The 13,754-nt window shown below is 44.8% G+C and overlaps 1 long non-coding RNA gene across 1 annotated transcript; it reads left to right on the forward strand.

The window, feature by feature from the left end:
• The first annotated feature begins 333 nt into the window (after positions 1-333).
• On the forward strand, positions 334-3,790 carry LOC139251636 (uncharacterized). Its single transcript, XR_011591391.1, has 3 exons — positions 334-516; positions 1,282-1,336; positions 3,745-3,790. It is a non-coding gene; the product is annotated as an uncharacterized lncRNA (long non-coding RNA).
• Positions 3,791-13,754: the final 9,964 nt, after the last annotated feature.

Consider the following 13,754-nt stretch of genomic DNA (forward strand, 5'->3'; position numbering starts at 1 on the left):
CCAAAATGGAAGGGAACATTAATTAGTCTCCTTTTATTATGGAGAAATCAAATATTCGACACACCATGTTTGAAACAATATTTATGCAGAACATTAATCTCCAGCTCAGGTATCGAGTTATTCAGAGCAGCAGAAACAAAGTCTAAGTGCCAGAATGAACATGGTTCAGTACCCAATGGGAGCCCAGTAAATCCTGTCCCGTTCACTGACTTTCCATTCCTATTTACCCAGCATTCCCCGCTACGGAGTACGTGCCGATACCAGAATACAGAGACCCAGTGCGCAGGCGCAAGACCGAGTTGTGCTTGGAGCAATTGCGGTGCGTGCAATGGCGGAAAGGATATGGTGAACATCTGTTCCGCAAAACAGTCCTTTTTCAGCCGGGCGGAGGTGAGTAATGGACCAGCGGGTAGCCGGGGAGGCTTCATAAACAACTTGTGCCCGCCGGAAGCCCGGAATAATAACCGGATTGTCAGCGACTGCAGCCTCGAGGCTTTCTCCCGGTCACAGGCCCAGGTAACAGCGGCCATCTTGTGCAGGAAGGCTGGGTCAGTTCTACTCCATCTTGGTTCAGTGAGCAGCAAAGCGCATTCGCGGCCATTTTGGTAAAGCAACAGCTGAGTTATTTTATTCTCGACACCTCGGATTTCTCACCATCTCCGAGAGGCGCTGTTCAGTGCTGAGCTTCTGGTTACATCCCAGACAATTGTAACAGGAAAGCCGCAGAGCTGTTCACTCCCAGGGTTAGAGTCCCCATGTACAGACCCAGGGTTTAGAGTCCCCATGTACAGTCCCAGGGTTAGTGTCCACATGTACAGTCCCAGGGTTATTATCTCATAAGAACATAATAACATAAGAAATAGGAGTAGGAATGGAAAATTTGGCACTTGGATCCGACTCTGCCATTCAATAAGATCATAGCTGATCTGATCATGGACTCAGCCCCACTTCTCTGCCCGCTCCCCATCACCCTTTAAGGCCTTATCGCTTAAAAATCTGTCCATCTCTGGCTTAACTATATTCAATGACCCAGCCTCAACAGCTCTCGGGCAGAGAATTCCACAGACTTACAACCATCTGAGAGAAGAAATGTGTACTCATCTCAGTTTTAAATGGGTGGCCCCTTATTCTGAGACGATGCACCCTAGTTTTAGTTTACCCTATGAGTGGCAATATCCTCTCTGGATCCACCTTGTCGAGTCCCCTTGTTATCATATGTTTCAATAAGATCACCTCTCATTCTTTTGAACACCAAGTGTATCAGCTCAACTTTCTCAACAGATCCTCATCAGACAACACCCTCATAGCCGGATTCAACCTCTGAACAGACACCAATGCAAGTATATCCTTTCTAAAATACGCAGACCAAAAGTGCATGCAGTATTCCAAGTGTGACCTCACCAATACCCTGTACAGTTGTCGCAGGACTTCTCTGCTTTGTATTCTATCTCCCTTGCAATAAAGGCCAACATTCCATTTGCCTTCCTGATTACTTGCTGTACCTGCATATTAACTTTTTGTGTTTTATGCACCAACACCCTCAGGTCTCTCTGACCTGTAGCACTTGCAATTTTTCTCCATTTAAATTAAAATTTGCTTTTCTATTATTTCTGCCAAAGTGGATAAACTCACATTTTCTCATATTATACTACATCTGACAAATTATTGCCCATTCATTTAGCCTGTCTATATCCCTTTGCAGATTTTTTGTGTTCTCAATTTGCTTTCTCATTCACCTTTGTAACCTCAGCAAACTTGGCTATATTACACTCGGTCCTTTTATCCAAGTCATTAATACAGATTGTAAATAGCTGAGGATCCAGCAACGATTCCTGCGGCATCCCACTAGTCACCATTTATCCCGACTCTCTGTTTTCTGTTAGGTAACCTATCCTCTATCCATGCTAATATACGGCCCCCAAACCAGTGAGCTTTTATCTTGTGCAGTAACTTCTTATGTGGCACCTTATCAAATGCCTCCTGGAAATCCAAATACACCACATCCACTGGTTCCGCCTTATCTATCCTACTCATTATATCCTCAAAAAACTCCAGCAAATTTGTCAAACATGATTTCCCATTCATGAAGCCATACTGACTCTGCTTGATTGAATCATGCTTTTCCAAATATCCCGCTACTGCTTCCTTAATAATGGTGTCCAGCACTTTCCCAATGACAGATATTAGGCTAACTGGTCTATAGTTTCCAGCTTTTTGTCTGCCTTCTTTTTTAAATTAAGGCGATACATTTTCAGTTTTCCAATCTGTTGCGACCGCCCCAGAATCCAGGGAATTTTGGTAGATTACAACCAATGTGTCCACTATCTCTGCAGCCACTTCTCTTAAGACCCTACGATGTAAGCCATCAGGGTAAGGTGACTTGTCTGCATTTAGTCCCATTATTTTTCTGAGTATTATTATGAATAGTGATTGTATTAAGTTCCTCCCTCACTTTTGCCCCTTGATTATCCACTTCACTATTACTTTCAGTGACTGAGTGTTTTACTGTAATTAAACTGATCTCAGATTGTTTCTGTCAGATAATAACTTCTGCACGGACCCAGCAAACACTCCCATTCCCTCGTCCCTCTGATGTTTCTGCAGGATTGCTTTGAGAAGACGGGCTCACAGAGAGAAACACCCTGCACGGAATGATCCCAAATTGAGCATCACAAGGGACAAGGCTCCCAGCTTTAATAATTCTCTGTCCTTTCCCCCCAGGCACAGTTTCTTTGCTCAGATTCTGATAATAAGTCAATAGGGAAATGTGCGCTTTGATTTTTACAGATTGAATTAATACAGAGAACTGCACATGCACGGTTCAGACACGCCCCCTGTGTCGATTTCCAGTGAGCAGAATAGCAAATGCACCATCCCCTCCCCCAGCCCTGCCTGTAATCACTATTCACTCAATGAGTGGAAGAAGATGGTTTAAAACAGCTGGGAATGGAGACACCGCGGTCCTGGGGTAAGGCAGTGAGCAGCAGCCTCCTTACAGCAGCGCAGCGCTTTGGGAGCTTGTCCGCAGATGGGCTCAGAGGCCAGCACTGAGTCCGGGGGAAGTTCAGGGGGAGTCGGGGGCTGTGTATAAGAGGCAGAGTGGACCAAGAACCAGTGTCAGTGCGTAGTATGAATCAGGGAAGGGAGAGGCCATTCTCGGGCTTTGTGTGGACAGCGTGTGTCCAGGGTTAGGGAGAAAGAATGGGCAGAATCAGCAATTTACAATCTGTTGCATTCTCTCCAAACCAATTGTGAACGTTCCTGGTTTAGTTCCGTCGGGGGCTGTATGTAAGAGGCAGAGTGGAGCAGGAACTAGTTCCGGAATATGATGTGAGTGGGGGAAGGGAGAGGCCATTCTCGGGCTGTGTGTGGACAGTGTAAGGTAACAGAGAAAGTAAACCACCTCGCTCTTTCAAATCATTACTGCTTTCTTTCCCCAAATCAGCAGTGAATGTTCCTGATTCAGTTCCAATCTCACCGTGTCTGTTGTTCTTGGGCAGTGAGCAGTGGAAACACAGCCTGACAGTGAGGATGTGGGGAGTTTCACAAAGTGCATCCTTTGCAGGCACCAGGAGAGGAGTGTGGGAGACGATATTTCAAATATGGGTTATATTTCGGTGAGCTGAGTTCTCCAGAACCGTGTTGCTGGTTGATAGATACATTGTCGCTCCCTCAGATACATCGTATTGTCCCCCGCATCCATATCTTAGAACTAATAATGTTCTCCTATTATTATTCTCACAGCAAAATTCTTCAACGAGCCAGAACAAATGTGATCTTTCCTCCACCCAGAATACAAAGAACAGTGCAGGCAGCTCCTTTTCACACACAGTAAGTAGATGATCACTCACAGAGCGCAGAGACACAGAATTGGCCTCAATCCTATTGTCACAGACAGCAGAAGCTGTCAGTCCCACAGTGATCCGAAGTGGCAGAGTTACATTGTGAATCTTACAGCCACATGGAGCAGTAGAATCAGATGCTGTTTCACCATTGAAACAGATCACACTAACAGGTATATTAAACACCCACACTCACTTGCCAGAAACTGGCAGGTAGAGAATAAAAGACAATCATCTATCAAAAAAAATGTCAAATAGTATAAACCACACTCGCATATCAGAAGCTGATGGGTACAGAGCAAAAGCCATATTCATGTTTCAGAAATCTGACGGATTCAGTATTTAACCCCTGAACATACCAGAAGATGACAGGTGCAGAATAAAACCCACATTCACTTGCCATAGACTGACGGATACAGTATACAACACACACCCACATATATGAAGGTGACATTAATAGAATAAAATCCCCAGTAGCATACCAGAAAGTGACAGGTAAAGTGTAAATCCCATGTGCACATATCGGAAAACTGAAAGGAGTAAGTAAAATTGTTGCTTGCATCGCAGAAACTGAGAGAGGCAGAGTAAAACCCACACCCACACATCTGAAAAATTACACGTATAAGGCAAAATCTTCACTCACATATCAGAGAAATACAGGCAAAAGTTAAAATTGATTCTTACGTTGACATACAAGAGACTGGCAGACACAGATTAAACCCAGACTACCAAAGCAGAAACTGAGAGGCACAGATTAAACCTCAACACACACCAAAACCTGACATTTACGGAAAAATACACACACTCGCATATCAGAGATTAAGAGATACAGTATAAAACCCATACTCACATATCAGAGGCTGACATATTAAAATCCATATTCCCATAACATAAATTGACATACAGTGACATGCCCATACTCACGAACCAGTAATTGTCAGGTACAGGGTAAAGATCTCTCTTTCATACCAGAAACTGACAGGTACAAAGGAAGGTCCACTCACAATTAAGCAGAAACTGGCAGTTTTCGAGTAAGGCCCACAATCACATATAAGAACTTGATGGGTATAGAATAAAATACAGGCTCCCATAACAGAAATGGATAGAGACAGAGAAAGGCCCACACTCACATACCAGTGACAGATAGATACAGAGTAAAGCTCAGACTCATTTACCAGAGACCGACAGATTCAGCATAAAACTCACCTCCATAACACAAATTGAGAGTTAGAAAGTAAAACGAATACTCTATCAGGAATTGGGGGTACACAGTAAAACAATACTAACATACTGGAGAATGACGGGCATGGAGTAGAGCTCACATTCACATAACAGAGATGGACAGATACAGCACAAAACACACACTCACACACCAAGAATGGAAAGAAACATAGAAAATAGGTGCAGAAGCAGGCCATTTGGCCCATCGAGCCTGCAACGCCATTCAATATGATCATGGCTGATCATGCAACTTCAGTACTCCACTCCCGCTTTCTCTCCATACCCCCTGATCCCCTTAGCCATAAGGACCACATCTAACTCCCTCTTGAATATATTCAACGAACTGGAGTCCACAACTTTCTGTGGTAGAGAATTGCACAGGTTTACCATTTTCTGGGTGAAAAGGTTTCTCCTTATTTCAGTCCGTTATGGCTTATCCCTTATCCTTAGACTGTGACCCCTGATTCTGGACTTCCCCAACATCGGCAACATTCTTCCTGCCTCAAACCTGTCCAGTCCCGTCATCATTTTATATATTGCTATGAGATCCCCTCTCATTCTTCTAAATTCCAGCCTAGCTGATCCAGTCTTTCTTCATATGTCAGTCCTGCCATACTGGAAATTAGTCCGGTGAACCTTCGCTGCACTCCTTCAATATCAAGCACGTCCTTGCTCAGATTCAGAGATCAAAACTGCACACAATACTCAAGGTGTGGTCTCACCAAGGCCCTGTACAACTGCAGTAAGTCTTCCCTGCTCCTATACTCAAATCCCCTCGCTATGAAGGCCAGCATGCCAGTTGCTTTCTTTACTGCCTAATGTACCTGCATGCCTACCTTCAGTGACTTGATGTACCATGACACCCAGGTCTCTTTGCACCTCACATTTTACTTATCTGTCACCATTCAGATAATCTGCGTTCCTGTTTTTGCCACCAAAGTGAATAACCTCACATTTATTCACATTATACTGCATCTGCCATGCAATTGCCCATTCACCGAACCTGTCCAAGTCACCCTGCAGCCTCTTAGCATTCTACGCACAGCTCACACTGTCACCCAGCTTAGTGTCATCTGCAAACTTGGCGATATTACCTACAATTCCATCGTCTAAATCATTAATATATATTATAAATAGTTGGGATCAATGCATTGAACCTTGCGGCACCCCACTAGTCACTGCCTGCCATTCTGAAAAAGACCCGTTTATTCCTACTCTTTGCTTCCTGTCTGCCAACCAGTTCTCTATCCACGTCAATACATTACCCCAATACCATGTGCTTTAATTTTGCACACTAATCTCTTGTGTGGGACCTTGTCAAAAGTCTTTTGAAATTCCAAATGCACAACATCCACTGGTTCTCCCATATCCACTCTACTAGTTACATTCTCGAAAATGGTCTAGAAGATTTGCCAAGCATAATTTCCCTTTCAGAAATCCATGCTGACTTGAACCAATCCTGTTTTCTCTCCCCCTCCTTTTTTAAAAAAAGTGGTGTTACATTAGCTACCCTCCAATCCATAGGTACTGATCCAGAGTCCATGAAATTCCAGAAAATGACCACCAATTCATGTACTATTTCTAGGGCTACTTCTTTAACTACTCTGGGATGCAGACTATCAGGCCCTCGTGATTTATCGGCCTTTAGTCCCATCAGTTTCCCTACAAACAATTCCTGACTAATAAGGATTTCCCTCAGTTCCTCCTTCCCGCTAGACCCTCGGTCTCCTAGTAATTTCGGGAGGTTATTCGTATCTTCATTAGTGAAGACAGAACCAAAGTATTTGTTCAATTGGTCTGCCATTTCCTTGTTCCCCATTATGAATTCACCTGATTCTGACTGCAAGGGACCACGTTTGTCTTCATTAATGTTTTTCTCTTCACATATCTATAGAAGCTTTTGCAGTCAGTTTTTAATGTTCCCTGCAAGCTTACTCTCATATTATATTTCCCCCCTCCTAATTACACTCTTAGTCCTCCTCTGCTGAATTCTAAATTTCTCCCAGTCCTCAGGTTTACTGCTTTTTCTGGCCAATTTATATGCCTCTTCCTTGGATTTAACACTGTCCCTAATTTCTCTTGTTAACCACGGTTGAGCCGCCTTTCCGGTTTTATTTTTACGCCAGACAGGGATGTACAATATTTGTAATTATCTATGTGATCTTTAAATCTCTGCCATTGCCTATCCACCATCAACCCTTTAAGTATCATTCGCCAGTTTTTCCTAGCCAAATCACGTCTCATACCATTGAAGTTTCCTTTAAGTTCAGGAAACTCGTCTCTGAGTTAACTGTGTCGCTCTCCAGCTTAATTTAGAATTCTACCATATTATGGTCACTTTTCCCCAAGGGGCCACGCACGACCAGATTGCTAATTAATCCTCTCTCGTTACACAAGACCCAGTCTAATATGGCCTGCTCTCCAGTTTGTTCCTCGACATATTGGTCTAGAAAACCATCCCTTGTACACACCAGAAAATCCTCCTCCACAGTATTGCTATAAGTTTCGTTATCCCAATCAATATCTAGGTTAAGGTCACCCATGTTAACTGCTGTCCCCTTATTGCACGCGTCCCTAATTTTCTGTTTGATGCCATCTCCAACCTCCCTACTACTGTTTGGTGATCTGTACACAACTCCAACTAACATATTCTGCCCTTTAGTTTTTCGCAGCTCGACCCATATAGATTCCATATTATCCCAGCTAATGTCCTTCCTTACTATTGCATTAACCTCCTCTTTAACCATTACCACTACCACACCTCATTTTCCTTTCTGGCTTTCCTTCCTGAATATTGAATACCCCTGGATCTTATGTTCCCAGCCTTGGTTAACCTGGAGCCATGTCTCAGTAATCCCAATTGCATCATATCCGTTAACATCTATATGTGCAGTTAATTCGTCCACCTTATTACAATGCCCCTCGCTTTGAGACTCAGAGCTTTCAGGCTTGTTTCTTTAAACACTCTTGTCCTTTAAGAATTATGTTGTTATGTGGCCCTTTTTGATACAGAATGAAACCCACAGGAAATTACCAGAAATTGACAGGTACAGGATAAAATCCACGCTCTCGTATCAGAAAATAACAGACAGAGTAAAACCCTCATGCACATACCAGAGATGGACAGGTACAGAGTCAAATCTCCACTCCCATTCCAGACACCCACTATATAAGAAAATAAGAACATAAGAAATAGGAGCAGGAGTAGGCATACGACCCCCTCGAGCGTGCTCCACCATTTAATACGATAATGGCTAATCCGATCATGGACTCAGGTCCACTTCCCTGCCCACACCCCATAACCCCTTATTCCCTTATTGGTTAAGACACTGTCTATCTCTGTCTTAAACATATTCAATGTCCCAGCTTCCACAGGTCTCTGAGGCAACTAATTCCACAGGTTTACAACCCTCAGAGAAGAAATTCCTGCTCACCTCAATTTTAAATGGAGGGCCCCTTATTCTAAGATTATGCCCCCTAGTTCTAGTCTCCCCGATCAAAGAAAACATCCTCTCTACTAATAACTTGTCAAGCCCCCTCATTATCTTATACGTTTCGATAAATCACCTCTCATTCGTTCTTCTGAATTCAATGAGTAGAGGCCCAACCTCCTCAACCTTTTCTCATAAGTCAACCCCCTCATCTCCGGAATCAACCGAGTGAACCTTCTCTCAACTTCCTGCAAAGCAAGTATATCCTTCCCTAAATATGGAAACTAAAACTGCACACAGTATTCCAGGTGTGGCCTCACCAATAACTTGTATAACTGTAGCAAGGCCTCCCTGCTTTTATACTCCAACCCCTTTGCAATAAAGTCCAAGATTCAGTTGGCCTTCCTGATCACCTGCTGTTCCTGCATACTAACCTTTTGTGTTTGATGCACAAGTAGCCCCAAGTCCCGCTGTACTGCAGCACTTTGCAATCTTTCTCCTTTTAAATAATAACTTACTCTTTGATTTTTTTTCTGCCATAGTGCATGACCTCACACTTTCCAACATTATACTCCATCTGACAAATTTTTGCCCACTCACTTAGTCTATCTCTGTCCTTTTACAGATTATTTTTGTCCTCCTCACACATTGCCTTTCCTCCCATCTTTATATCGCCAGCAAACTTGGCTACGATACAGTCGGTCACTTATTCCAAGTCGTTAATAAAGATTGTAAATAGTTGGTGTCCCAGCACTGATCCCTGTGCCACCCCACTAGTTACTGATTGCCAACCCGGGAATGAACCATTTACTCCAACTCTCTGTTTTCTGTTAGTTTGACAATCCTCTATCCATGCTAATATATTACCCCCAGCCCCGTGAACTTTTATCTTGTGCAGTAACCTTTTATGTGGCAGCTTGTCAAATGCCTTCTGGGAGTCCAGATACACCACACCCACTTTATCCACTCAGTTACTTACATGCTCAAAGAATTACAGCAAATTTGTCAAACTTAACTTCCCCTTCATAAATCCATGCTGACTCTGCCTGACCGAATTATGCTTTTCCAAATGTCGTGCTAATTCTGCTTTAAGAATGAATTCTTCAACATTTTCCCAACCACAAATGTTAGGCTGACTGGTCTATAGTTTCCTGCTTTTTGTCTGCTTCCTTTTTAGTAAGGCTCTCAGTCCTCGGGCAAGGCCGAGTGCGGCTCTCGGGCCCCGGGCAACGCCCGAGTGCTGCTCCCGTGCCCCGGGCCACGCCAAGTGCGGCTCCCGGGCCCCGGGCCACGCCGAGTGCGGCTCTCGGGCCACGGGCAACGCCGAGTGCGGCTCCCGTGCCCCGGGCCACGCCGAGTGCGGCTCTGTTGCCCTGAGTCAGAGCCACCGGGTCCGGCACCAGCAACCCCGGGGGCAGACCCTCCCCCACACCAGGAAAACAACAACTTGCATTTGTACGGCAGACCCAGCAATTCCCAGCCGCTCTGTATCAGGGTGGTCGCTGGATTGTGGAAGTGGCTCACTGGCCTCCTGTGTGGGTCTGTTTGTTACATCAGTTTGAGCTCGATGGAGAGGGGGGGAGAAGCTGGAGGGTTTCACCCCCAGTACTTCTGGGCCCAGTGGGACCAACAATTTCCCATATGGGCCTGTCGAGAGAGGTGGGTTCCCTTCCCTGAAGGACAGCAGTGACTCAGATGTGTTCTTATGACAATCTGGCAGCTTTCATGGTCACTTTTTTCTAGTGCCAGCGAGTTCACACTGGGGAGAAGGCGTTCACCTGCTCAGAGTGTGGGAAGGGATTCACTCGATCATCCCACCTGCTGACACACCAGCGAGTTCACACTGGGGAGAGACCATTCACCTGCTCCGACTGTGGGAATTAATTCACTACATTATCCAGCCTGCTGACACACCAGCGAGTTCACACTGGGGAGAGACCGTTCATCTGCTCCGAAAGTAGGAAGAAATTCACTACATCATCCGACCTGCGGACACACCAGCGAGTTCACACTGGTGAGAGGCCATTCACCTGCTCCGACTGTGGGAAGGGATTCACTGCCTCATCCAGCCTGTGGACACACCAGCGAGTTCACACCGAGAAGAGACCTTTTAAATGTTCAGACTGTGAGAAGAGTTTTAAAGGAAAACAGCACCAGCTGATACATCAGCGAGTACACACTGGGGAGAGACCATTTAAATGTTCTGACTTTGAGAAGAGTTTTAAACGAAAACAGCAGCTGCTGAGACACGAGCGAGTTCACACTGGGGAGAGGCCGTTCACCTGCTCTGACTGTCGGAAGGGATTCACTCTGTCATACCGCCTGCAGAGACACCAGCGAGTTTACACTGGGGAGTGGCCGTTCACCTGCTCCTACTGTGGGAAGGGATTCACTACTTCATACCACCTGCTGAGACACCAACGAGTTCATGAGAGGCCGTTCACCTGTTCTGATGTGGGAAGGGATTCACGCAGTTATCCAACTTGCTAACACACCAGCGAATTCACACTGGGGAGAGACCGTTCACCTGCTCTGAGTGTCGGAAGGGATTCATTCGGTCATCCCACCTGCTGAGACACCAGCGAGTTCACATGTGACTGCAGGGTTAGGATTCTGTTGTTATTGCTGCTGTTAATCACATCCCGGACTGAATCGTGTTCATTCTGATAGTTGGAGTTTGTAACTCCTGTAACGCTGATGGTAATAACTCCTGTAACTGGACTGGAGTTTAATTTTGGGATATAGACACATAAATTAGTGATACTTTCAACACATTGCTGTGGATTTTTGTCTTTCCCACCTGAGTGTTTAGCATCACCTGGCTGGAGCTGAGAAAGGACAATCTGTGCGGAGGATCTTACAGGGGGAACAGAACATCAGCCTGGACACAGTCCTTCAGGGCCACACAGAGATCACCTCATTCTTCTGAACTCCAATGTGTATAGGCCCAACCTACTCAACCTATCGTCATATGTCAAACCCCACATCTCTGGAATCTACTCCAGAATCTGCAACAGACATGAGCAAGGACCTGAGGCTTATTAAATGACACATATTTAATTACAGACAAGGTTACACTGGGAGAAATGTTCAGTTACAACATAAGAACATAAGAAATAGTAGCAGGAGTAGGCCATTTGGCCCCTCGGGCCTGCTCCGCCATTCAATAAGATCATGGCTGATCTGATCATGGACTCAGTTTCACGTCCCTGCCCGCCCCCCATAATCCTTTACTCCCTTAATCGCTCAACAATCTGTCGATCTCCGCCTTAAAAATATTCAAAGACCCAGCCTCCACAGCTCTTTTGGGCAGAGAATTCCACAGATTTAGAACCCTCAGAGAAGAAATTCCACGTGCAGTTTTAAATGAGTGGCCCCTTATTCTAAGACTATGCCCCTCGTTTTAGTTACCCGTATAAGTGGAAATATCCTCTCTGCATCCACCTTGTCGAGCCCCTCATTATCGTATGTTTCAATAAAATCACCTCTAATTCTTCTGAACTCCATTGTGTTTAGACCCAATCTACTCGACCTATCTTCATAAGTCAACCCCCTCATCTCCGGAATCAACCTAGTGAACCTTCTCTGAACAGCTTCCAATGCAAGTATATCCTTTCGTAATTATGGAGACCAAAATACGGAGTCCATTACAGGCCAAATGCCAATCAAACCAGCAGCACACTGGCACCTTAACAGTGTCTTATCGGCCTACAGGCTTTTCGTAAATAGATTTGCTGAGTGGATATAAACTTAAACCAGGTTTACAAGCGTGATGCTCTATTCACATATTGAAGGTAGAAGAGATGCTGTGGGGCACATGCTAAGTCCAGTAGCTGAAAGTGATTAATAGACTGGGTTTTGTGTTTACTGATCCCAGGCGTGTTACCAATACCAGCAAAATCGTAACCCGTGGAATAACGGGGAGTGGCAGCATGGATATGAAAGTGGCTAAGTGATACAAACAGAGTAGTGGTGAACGGCTGTTTTTCAGACTGGATGAAGTGGTGTTCCCCACGGGTCGGTACTGGGACCACTGCTTTTCCTGATCTATATTAATGACTTCGACTTGGGTGTACAGGGCACAATTTCCAAATTTGCAGATGATACAAAACTTGGAAGTACAGTGAACAGTGAGGAGGTAGTGATAGACTTCAGAAAGACATAGACACGCTGCTGGAATTGGCGGAAATGTGGCAGATGAAACTTAACGTAGAAAAGTTTAAAAGTGATACATTTTGGTAGGAAGAAAGAGTAGCGGAAATATAAACTGTAGGGTACAATTGTAAAGGGGTGCGTGAACAGAGAGACCCAGGAGTGTATGTGCACCATTTGCTGAAGGTGGCAGCGCTGGTTGAGTAAGTAGTTACAAAGAATTAGCGGATCCTAGGCTTCATGAATAGAGGTATAGAGTACAGAAGTGTGGATATTAGGATGAACCTGCATAAATTACTGGTTCGGCCTCAACTGGAGTATTGTGTCCAAATCTGGGTCACCATCATCATCATAGAAACAAGGAAACATAGAAAATAGGTGCAGGACTAGGCCATTCGGCCCCTTGAGCATTCAATAAGATCATGGCTGATCATGCAACTTCAGCACCTCATTCCTGCTATCTCTCCATACACTTTGATCCGTTTAGCTATAAGGGCCACATCTAACTCCCTTTTGAATATAATCTAACGAATTGACATCAACAACTTTCTGTGGAAGAGAATTCCACATGTTCACAACTCTCTGAGTGAAGAGGTTTCGCCTCATCTCGGTCCTAAATGTCCTACCCTTTTTCCATAGACTATGACCCCTGGATCGGGACTTCCTCAACGTCGGGAATATGCTTCCTGCATCTAACCTGTCCAATTCCATCAGAATTTTACATGTTTCTCTGAGATCCCCTCTCATTCTTCTAAATTCCAGTGAATATAAGCCCAGTCAATCCAATCTCTCCTCATATGTAAGTCATGCCATCTCGGAAATCAGTCTGGTGAACCTTCGCTGCATTGCCTCAATAGCAAGAATGACCTTCCTCAGACTAGGAGACCAAAACTGCACCCAACATTCAAGGTGTGGCCTCCCCAAGGCCCTGTACAACAGCAGCAAGACCTCCTGCTCCTATACTCAAGTCCTCTCACTAAAAATGCCAACATGCAATTTGCCTTCTTCACCACCTGCTGTACCTGCATACCAAATTTCAGTGACTGATGTACCATGACACCCAGGTCTCGATGCACCTCTCTTTTGCCTGATCTGTCACCATTCAGAT

The sequence above is a fragment of the Pristiophorus japonicus genome, unplaced genomic scaffold (assembly GCF_044704955.1).
Source record: "Pristiophorus japonicus isolate sPriJap1 unplaced genomic scaffold, sPriJap1.hap1 HAP1_SCAFFOLD_43, whole genome shotgun sequence".
Taxonomy (NCBI): Eukaryota; Metazoa; Chordata; class Chondrichthyes; family Pristiophoridae; genus Pristiophorus; species Pristiophorus japonicus.